Source organism: Aethalodelphis obliquidens, unplaced genomic scaffold, assembly GCF_003676395.1.
Source record: "Aethalodelphis obliquidens isolate GAN/ISIS:26980383/991018 unplaced genomic scaffold, ASM367639v1 scaffold27, whole genome shotgun sequence".
Taxonomy (NCBI): domain Eukaryota; kingdom Metazoa; phylum Chordata; class Mammalia; order Artiodactyla; family Delphinidae; genus Aethalodelphis; species Aethalodelphis obliquidens.
The window spans coordinates 5,044,932-5,055,064 of NW_020837971.1; positions in this window are offsets into that span (position 1 = coordinate 5,044,932).

The window sequence follows — 10,133 nt, forward strand, 5'->3', positions numbered from 1 at the left end:
CGCTGAAGGACTTATCTAACCAAAGCCTTGGACAGATCATTGGCCAGTCAGTGTGGAAGGGTGTAACATAGGAAAAGTGTGTTTATACAGCTTAAGCACTCACTGCAAGGACTTTATGTATTATTCTCACACGACTCATAACTGTCATTTCATTTGTATCAATTGGGATGCAGATTAGACAGACTGCTGTATCAAATGGGCCCAACATATAATGACAGGTAAAATCCAGGTCTATAAGGTGGCTTGACAGTGTCTGGGACTGAAGCTCCTTCTATTTTGTGGCTTTGCCATTTTTGAAGATGTTGCCTTTATCATTCACACCCCTGAAGTTGGCTCACTACCATACCAACTGGGTCCACATTCCAGCCAGTGGGAAAAGGAAAAGGGGACGCAGAAGGCCATATGAAACCTGGCATGGTTATTAGAAAGGGAAATGAAAGAGAAAGGAACCTGACAGTGTGTCCAATATAGTTTAAGAATAGTTAGATTTGGGAATTTAAACAGTCCCTTAGGCAATGCTATGTCTTTCTAGGAAAAAACAGTCAAACTCTGAGCTATCCCCATCCTGTTTCTCTCCTTAAGGTGCCTGTTGTAAAGGGAAGAGAGATGTGGTTTATGTGTCCCCATTGATGTGGGATGAATTGAGGAGATTTGACTGTTTACCAGGTTTCAGCAGGGGTCAGTCATTGAAATGGTCTCTTTCCAGGGCTCTACATAAAAATCAAGGACAAACTCCTCTGCCCTTGGTTTGACTTTCACTTTTTCAACACAGTAGTCCCCGGACCAGCAGCCTCAGCATCACCTGGGAACTTGTGAGAAATGCAAATTCTCGAGTCCTACCCTAGACCTACTGAATCAGAAACTCTGGGGGTGGAGCCCAGCAACTGTGCTTTAACAGGTACTCTAGGCGATTTGAGACACATTAAAGTTTGAGAACCATGGATTTAACGCAATTCATTGAAAGGAGAACTCAGAATGCATGCTCAACTGACTGACTCTCTTTTTCTCTTGGTCTCTCTCTTCTTTTTACAATTCCCTGGGACTAAAAAAAGTAAGCTTTCTGTTTACTTCCCCTGATGTAATATCCTGCTACCAGCATTTCAGAGCAACATCCCATAATAAACAAGCAAACAAACAAACAAAACTTGTGAGAATGGGCTCTTTGAGTTTGGTTGGAATAAGGTACTTGGAAGATAACCTGGATTGCTGCATGATTCTATTTTGAATGCCAAAAGCTATTACTTTTGCTTTTGCATTCCTTCTTTAAGATATGCTAATTTCCCACCCCCTCCCCTGTTGGATACCCGGAGCTGACCATGCCAATGGTCCTGTTCTCAGAGCAGTAAGAGAAGCGCATATTATTTTTTATTACTATTTTTAAAATTTGTGGTAAGTTTTTATTTTTTAAAAAAATTTATTTATTATTTTATTTATTTTTGGCTGCTTTGGTTCTTTGTTGCTGTGCACGGCTTTCTCTAGTTGCGGCAAGCGGGGGCTACTCTTAGTTGCAGTGCACGGGCTTCTCATTGTCGTGGCCTCTCCTGTTGTGGAGCACGGGCTCTAGGGTGCATGGGCTCAGTAGCTGTGGGATGCAGGCTCAGTAGTTGTGGCTCACGGGCTCTAGAGCACAGGCCCAGTAGTTGTGGCGCACGGGCCTAGTTATTCCGCGGCATGTGGGATCTTCCCGGACCAGGGCTCGAACCTGTGCCCCCGGCATTGGCAGGCAGATTCTTAACCACTGCGCCATCAGGGAAGCCCTGAGAAGAGCATATTATTTTTCCAAGTATTAACCAGTTACATATACTCACTTTTGCCCGAAGTCTACACTTAAATTTGATGAGAATGATGAAGAGGACTGGCTACCTGCTCCTATATGCTCCACAGAAAGAAATAGTATAGGGCAACAAAAACAGAGAAATGGCCAAGACAGAGAATGTCTAATTCTGGCTCTGTTTCTGTCCCAGCATCCTCAGTGAAGTGCATAGTTTCCCCAGATTATGAAATAGAGATAACATTCTGAACATTACATAAAAAGGCAATTATTTTTACTCCTTCTTCTGCATAGAAATAGTCATTTGTCTTCCTTCTCAGTGTGAGTTAGAATTTATACTGCCTGAACAGAAAATATTTCAGTTTCCTTGGGAGAGAATCGCCTAGTAAACAAAAAATGTGTGGGATGTTGAACTCATAATTATTTAAAAGGAATAACTAAATATGCTACATTAATATGGTTGTAAATTGGATGTTGTCATTTTCTGTGACTAGAAGATTGAGAAAGAGGTATGATTCTTGTCTGCACCTAATCTATTCTCTATGTCTAACCTTTTGAATAATCATTTTAAAAATGTAAAATGCATACTCCCCTATTTTGGGGCTTCCCATTGCATTCAGAGTCCCCTTCAATCTCCAAGGCTCCACAGGTTCTGCCCTTGTGTTCTTCCACAGTGTCATATCAAGGCTTCTCTCCCCAGCTCCCCACCCCCGGCCCTTGCTTATATTGGCTTTCTTTCCATTTCTGGGAAGAACCAAATTCTTTCCCACCCCAGAGCTTTGGGATATGCCCTTTGCCAGGAATGTCCTTTCCCTAACCCTTCACAAGGTTAGTTCTCACTTACTCTTAATTTCTCAGAGAAATGTCTCTTCCTCATCTCCTACTGACCATTTGCTTTCATATGGATTGTCACAATCTGTAGTTATGTATTAATTTGGTGCTTTTTTTTGCCTATATTAGATTATAAACCCTGTAACATCAGAGGTCATGTCCATTTTGCTTCCCTCCCTATAACCAGCATAGTGCCTTGCACATAGGAGGTGTTAAGTAAATATTTGATGATTGGATTACCAAATAACATACAGCAAAATGGACACTGTAGTTTGAAATATAAGTGATAAATTATCCTGAAATTTTAACAACATTACAATGTATTGAACTTGATTATTCAACAAATGGGTTGAATTCCAAAATTTGCAAACTGGTTATTTGACCCTCAGATTACGTTTCTCTAACAGAAAAACTCACTGTCGGTTCAGGCTTGCGTCCACTGAAAATAATAGTTACAGATCTTCTGCAAGATCAAGACCTTGGTTTCCAATCAGGATTCCTAGTTTTCAGCCTGCACGTAATTTTTAAGTCCTTTATTTTTGTGAAATTAAGATAGAAATGATGGATTCAATTTTAATTTTCTTCTCTCTCAATGTCTCTTTCATGATTTGAATGTTTGCATGAGGAGAAACATTGCTGTCAAGCTGTGCTCAGGATAAGGGATAGCCTTAAGAAGCTGGGAAAAAGGATAGCTTCCAAAAGTAGTTTGGAAGGAGATCTGTCAGCACACCACTGTAGCTCCTGTTGTAGAAATATGTTTGTGTGTAATTGGACTGGGGGTAGGGGGTTGGGGAAGAAGAGGACGACTGCTCCAAGGAAAGGGAGTGACCCTGGAATTGGTCCCTTGTACGCTGCAGTAGTCAACTGTTTAGTCACAGTGGCAGCTGCACAGCCCTAACTACCACTGGAATGCTGGCTCTCAAAGACCTCATCAGTGGCATGAAGTGGCCACCCACAAGTGCAGATGTATTACTTAAAGGGCCTAATATTGTTGCTCTCTCCCCTAGAGGTCAGTTCAAATCAAACTCAGTTTTGCTTTCAAGTCTGTCCCAGAACTATAGAAGCATATTAGGCTCGCAAAGGCCTAAGTGGCTTAAAAATTTCCTGACCAGAACAGGAATTTCCACTACAACACCCCTGACAGGTGTTCCTCCAGCCTTTGTTTGAATACTCACCTCTTAACAGTCAGTCCACTTCATATTTGGACAGCTCTCATTGTTATATCTTTCACTTCCTTATGCTGTAATGAAATCTGGCTCCCTGGACTTTCACCCCATTTGTCTTTGTTCTGCCCTTTGGAGGTATGCAGAATATGTCTAATCCATCTTCAACATGATAGTTCTTTAGACATTTGAAGACAGCTGTCAGATCCTCTCCCCTAAATTCTCTTTTTCCCAGGTAAAATAGCTTCAGATCTTTCTGTTGTACCTTTTATAAATAGTGTTATTAATGTGGAAAGTATATGAGCAACAGCCCTAGGCAGACCTGAGTTCTGTTAATTTGTTTATTCAATTATTTATTCTCTTTGCATTTATTCCCACTAATAAGTAGAATAAGTATGATAAATCCTATAAAGGAGAGGCACACTAGGGAGGAGTTTGACTAAGGTAGGGGAATTCAGCTAAGACTCTCTTAGGAGGTCAAGATTGAACTGACCTGTTGGATTGGTAGTCGTTAACAAGGTGAAGAGGAGAGGAAGTGCTTTCCAGGTAGAAGGAGCAGTATGTGAAAAGGCCCTGTGGCGGGCATGGCATGTGATGGAGGCATCACTTATCCTCTTGATTTAAGTTCTGTATATATGCAAAGATGGATTATAATAACTTCTTCCCTATGGAAGAATTTGTTCCTATGATATTATTCATAATAAGATAATCCATTAACCCAGTCAGGCTTTTCCTTCACTGTTTCACCAACAGACATTGCCACTTCTGTCCTTTTGCTTCTGCTTTTCCCTTTCTAGAAAGGTCTCTCCTTTTCTGTTTATCTAATCCTTGCAATCTTTACTGTCTATCTCCAGTTCTAACTCCTCTGGGAAGCTTCCCTTCGCACTCAGCCTCAGGTCCTTTCTGTGGTTCAATGGTTAAACGCAGGATTTTGTAGTCCTGGGACTTGAGTCCAGGCTTGATTATTGACTACATGGTGGCCTTAGGCAAATTACTTAATTTCTCTGATATTCAATTTCCTTATCTGGACAAAAGAGGTAATAACAGTAACTACTTCATTAAAGTGGTAGTGAGGATTAAGTGAGATTATATATAGAGATATATAATAAGCCCTTCATAGTGGTTCTTGCTTCCTTGTTCTGTACCTCCCCTGTGGCCCACACCAAACTGACTCAGTAATTTTTTCTAAGACTGACTGTAAGGATAGAGGAGCAGTGAGGAAGCCATTTACTTTGGTCCCAGGTATTTGAAATCTCCAGCTCCCCAGCTATCTATCGCTACTGCATACCCAGTGGAAGTGCTCTTGCAGTAAGGCTTGGTGCGCCTGCATACAGAGCCTCTGAGCTACTCACTGGCCGATCCAGTTACCTTACAGCTCCCCAGGTTGTGTCACCATGTACAACCAAACAAGCCCAGGAAATTGTAGAAGGCAAGTTATAGTCATGCTTTAAATGGCAAGTAAAATTATTTTTCAGAATGTCACATCCAAGACTTTTTTGAATTAATGATTCTTTTGCAGAATCCTATTTCATGAATATAGCTTGATTATTTTTAATAACAGAAAAACAAATTATTTAATTAATAAACAAACAGGTTTTAAAAGAACTTACATTCAAATGAGATTAACTGTGAAATTCTAGTATTATCTTTAAAAAGATTGCAACCTATATGTCAAGACTGCTGTCAAGGTTGTAGTGGAAGGATATTGAATTTCTATCTCAAAAGAAGGAATGGAAATGTGCTAAATCAAGTCCATTGATTTAAGATTTTTTATGTTTACAGACTGCAGACAATTGTGGTTCAATATTGCAAGTGATTTTCTTCTTTGTAGAATTAAAAGAATCTGCAAAATAGAAACTAAATCAATGCTGCACTTGCAATTTAAAATACAACCCCTTACCAGTACCACTCTGCATTTATTTCATACTTCAGATACTTCTCATACCCTGCTGAGGTCAGGGACTATAAAAGACATTTTAATGCATGTCTAGTTCTGCAATCAATAAAGCTAATTTAAACTATCCTCTAACAAGTGAGGTAAGATTAGTATTTAGGTCTGGGATTAACAAGTGGAAATAGGTCATTCTGTGATATCCTGAGGGACACAGCACAGTTCAGTGTTTAAGGCTCAAAGAAAATCTATTTTGAGTCAAAAACTCCATCGTGGACAGGCTTGTATCCCATTAATGATGATATCTTTATCTTCTGTTCCTGAAACATCATCTCTCTATTGTGATATAACACATCTTTCCCCCACCAGCCTCAATACTATTAACTGAACTTTTCTGCCCTTTCCTTTGTTTTTGAAACAGAGCCTCCAGTCACATTTACTTTGATTACTGTTTTGACAGATACTAAAACCAAGATCAGTGTGCCTGTTTTTCTGTTGCAACCATTTTGACTGTAAGTATTCAAATAGTACATAAAATCTTACTGAAGCACTTAATTCAGAATTTGAAAATTTGTGTACAAAAACACCACTACCGTGACTCCGTAGAGTTCAAAACGGGCCATTTTGCTCCTTTATAAAATTGGTCAAAATGAAAATGTACATTTTGTTCTATTCATTCACTTTTCCCTGTTCTCTTTAACTTAGTTTCATTCCCTCTGTTCTTTGTAATCCGCCTGTCCCCACACTGGGTTTCTTTCTACAAATCCCTTAAATAATGGTTACTGACATCAGTGTCCATAGTTTTAACACCTTTATTAAATATAATAACTTTCATAAAGGGCCTCACACACCTTAGGGAATCATGGGCTTATTAAAGATTAGCTAACCTCATTTTATGACCAAATCTCTCTTTTCCTGTTGCTCTAATATTTATTTTATCAATTGTTATTATCTTTTTTTTTAACAGCTTTATCGGAGTATAATTGCTTGACAATGGTGTGTTAGTTTCTGCTTTATAACAAAGTGAATCAGCTGTACATAAACATATATCCCCACATCTCCTCCCTCTTGCATCTCGCTCCCACACTCCCTATCCCACCACTCTAGATGGTCACAAAGCACCGAGCTGATCTCCCTGTGCTATGCGGCTACTTCCCACTAGCTATCTATTTTACATTTGGTAGTGTATATATGTCCATGCCACTCTCTCACTTCGTCCCAGCTTACCCTTCCCCCTCCCCATATCCTCAAGTGCTTTTTCTACGTCTGCGTCTTTATTCCTGTCCTGCCCCTAGGTTCTTCAGAACCATTTTTTTTAGATTCCATATATGTGTTAGCATATGGTATTTGTTTTTCTCTTTCTGACTGACTTCACTCTGTATGACAATCTCTAGGTCCATCCACCTCACTACAAATAACTCAATTTTGTTCCTTTTATGGCTGAGTAATATTCCATTGTGTATGTGCGCCACATCTTCTTTATCCATTCATCTGTCTCTGGACACTTAGGTTGCTTCCATGTCCTGGCTATTGTAAATAGAGCTGCTATGAACATTGTGGTACATGACTCTTTTTGAATTATGGTTTTCTCAGGGTATATGCCCAGTAGTGGGATTGCTGGGTCGTATGGTAGTTCTATTTTTAGTTTTTTAAGGAACCTCCATACTGTTCTCCATAGTGACTGTATCAATTTACATTCCCACCAACAGTGCAAGAGGGTTCCCTTTTCTCCACACCCTCTCCAGCATTTACTGTTTGTAGATTTTTTGATGATGGCCATTCTGACTGGTATCAGGTGATACCTCATTGTAGTTTTTTTTTTTTTCGGTATGTGGGCCTCTCACTGTTGTGGCCTCTCTGGTTGCGGAGCAGAGGCTCCGGACGCACAGGCTCAGCGGCCCTGGCTCACCGGCCCAGCCGCTCTGCGGCATGTGGGATCATTCTGGACCAGGGCACGAACCCACGTCCCCTTCATTGGCAGGCAGACTCCCAACCACTGCGCTACCAGGGAAGCCCCCTCATTGTAGTTTTGATTTGCATTTCTCTAATGATTAGTGATGTTGAGCATCCTTTCATGTGTTTGTTGGCAATCTGCATATCTTCTTTGGAGAAATGTCTATTTAGGTCTTCTGCCCATTTTTGGATTGGATTGCTTGTTTTTTCGATATTGAGCTGCATGAGCTGCTTGTAAATTTTGGAGATTAACCTTTTGTCAGTTTCTTCATTTGCAAATATTTTCTCCCATTCTGAGGGTTGTCTTTTCATCTTGTTTATGCTTTCCTTTGCTGTGCAAAAGCTTTTAAGTTTCATTAGGTCCCATGTGTTTATTTTTGGTTTTATTTCCATTTCTGTAGGAGGTGGGTCAAAAAGGATCTTGCTGTGATTTGTGTCATGGAGTGTTCTGCCTATGTTTTCCTCTAAGAGTTTTGTAGTGTCTGGCCTTACATTTAGGTCTTTAATCCAGTTTGAGTTTATTTTTGTGTATGGTGTTAGGAAGTGTTCTAATTTCATTCTTTTACATGTACCTGTCCAGTTTTCCCAGCACCACTTACTGTAGAGGCTGTCTTTTCTCCATTGTATATTCTTGCCTCCTTTATCAAAGATAAGGTGACCATATGTGCGTGGGTTTATATCTGGGCTTTCTATCCTGTTCCATTGATCTATATTTCTGTTTTTGTGCCAGTCCCATACTGTCTTGATTACAGTAGCTTTGTAGTATAGTCTGAAGTCTGGGAGCCTGATTCCTCCAGCTCCATTTTTCTTTCTCAAGATTGCTTTGGCTGTTCGGAGTCTTTTGTGTTTCCATACGAATTGTGAAATTTTTTGTTCTAGTTCTGTGAAAAATGCCATTGGTAGTTTGATAGGGATTGCATTGGATCTGTAGATTGCTTGGGGTAGTATAGTCGTTTTCACAGTGTTGAATCTTCCAATCCAAGAACATGGTATATCTCTCCACCTGTTGGTATCATCTTGAATTTCTTTCATCAGTGTCTTATAGTTTTCTGCATACAGATCTTTTGTCTCCTTAGGTAGGTTTATTTCTACGTATTTTATTCTTTTTGTTGCAATGGTAAATGGGAGTGTTTCCTTAATTTCTCTTTCAGATTTTTCATCATAGTGTATAGGAATGCAAGGGATTTCTGTGCATTGACATTGTATCCTGCTACTTTACCATATTCATTGATTAGCTCTAGTAGTTTTCTGGTGGCATATTTAGGATTCTCTATGTATAGTATCATGTCATCTGCAAACAGTGACAACTTTACTTCTTCTTTTCCAATTTGTATTACTTTTTATTTCTTCTTCTTCTCTGATTCCTGTGGCTAAAACTTCCAAAACTATGTTGAATAATAGTGGTGAGAGTGGGCAACCTTGTTTTTTCCTGATGTTAGTGTAAATGGTTTCAGTTTTTCACCATTGAGAATGATGTTGGCTGTGGGTTTGTCATATATGGCCTTTATTATGTTGAGGTACGTTCCCTCTATGCCTACTTTCTGGAGGGTTTTTGTCAGAAGTGGGTGTTGAATTTTGTTGAAAGCTTTTTCAGCATCTATTGAGATGATCATATGGTTTTTCTCCTTCAATTTGTTAATATGGTTTATCACATTGATTGATTTGCATATATTGAAGAATCCTTGCATTCCTGGGAGAAACCCCACTGGATCATGGTGTATGATCCTTTTAATGTGCTGTTGGATTCTGTTTGCTAGTATTTTGTTGAGGATGGTTGCATGTATGTTCATCAGTGATACTGGTCTGTAGTTTTCTTTTTTTGTGACATCTTTGGTGTCAGGGTGATGGTGGCCTCATAGAATGAGTTTGGGAGTGTTCCTCCCTCTGCTATATTTTGGAAGAGTTTGATGATGATACGTGTTAGCTCTTCTCTAAATGTTTGATAGAATTTGCCTGTGAAGCCATCTGGTCCTGGACTTTTGTTTATTGGAAGATTTTTAATCACCTTCTCAATTTCAGTGCTTGTGATTGATCTGTTTATATTTTCTATTTCTTCCTGATTCAGTCTCGGAAGGTTGTGCTTTTCTAAGACTTTGTCCGTTTCTTTAGGTTGTCCATTTTATTAGCCTATTGTTGCTTGTAGTAATCTCTCATGATCCTTTGTATTTCTGCAGTGTCAGTTGTTACTTCTCCTTTTTCATTTCCAGTTCTATTGATTTAAGTCTTTTCCCTTTTTTTCTTGATGAGTCTGGCTAATGGTTTATCAATTTTTTTATCTTCACAAAGAACCAGCTTTTAGTTTTATTGATTTTTACTATCATTTCCTTCATTTCTTTTTCATTGATTTCTGATCTGATCTTTATTATTTCTTTCCTTCTGCTAACTTTGGGGTTTTTTTGTTCTTCTTTCTCTAATTGCTTTAGGTGTAAGGTTAGGTTGTTTATTTGAGATGTTTCTTGTTTCTTGAGGTAGGATTGTATTGCTATAAACTTCCCTTATAACTGCTTTGGCTACATCCCATAGG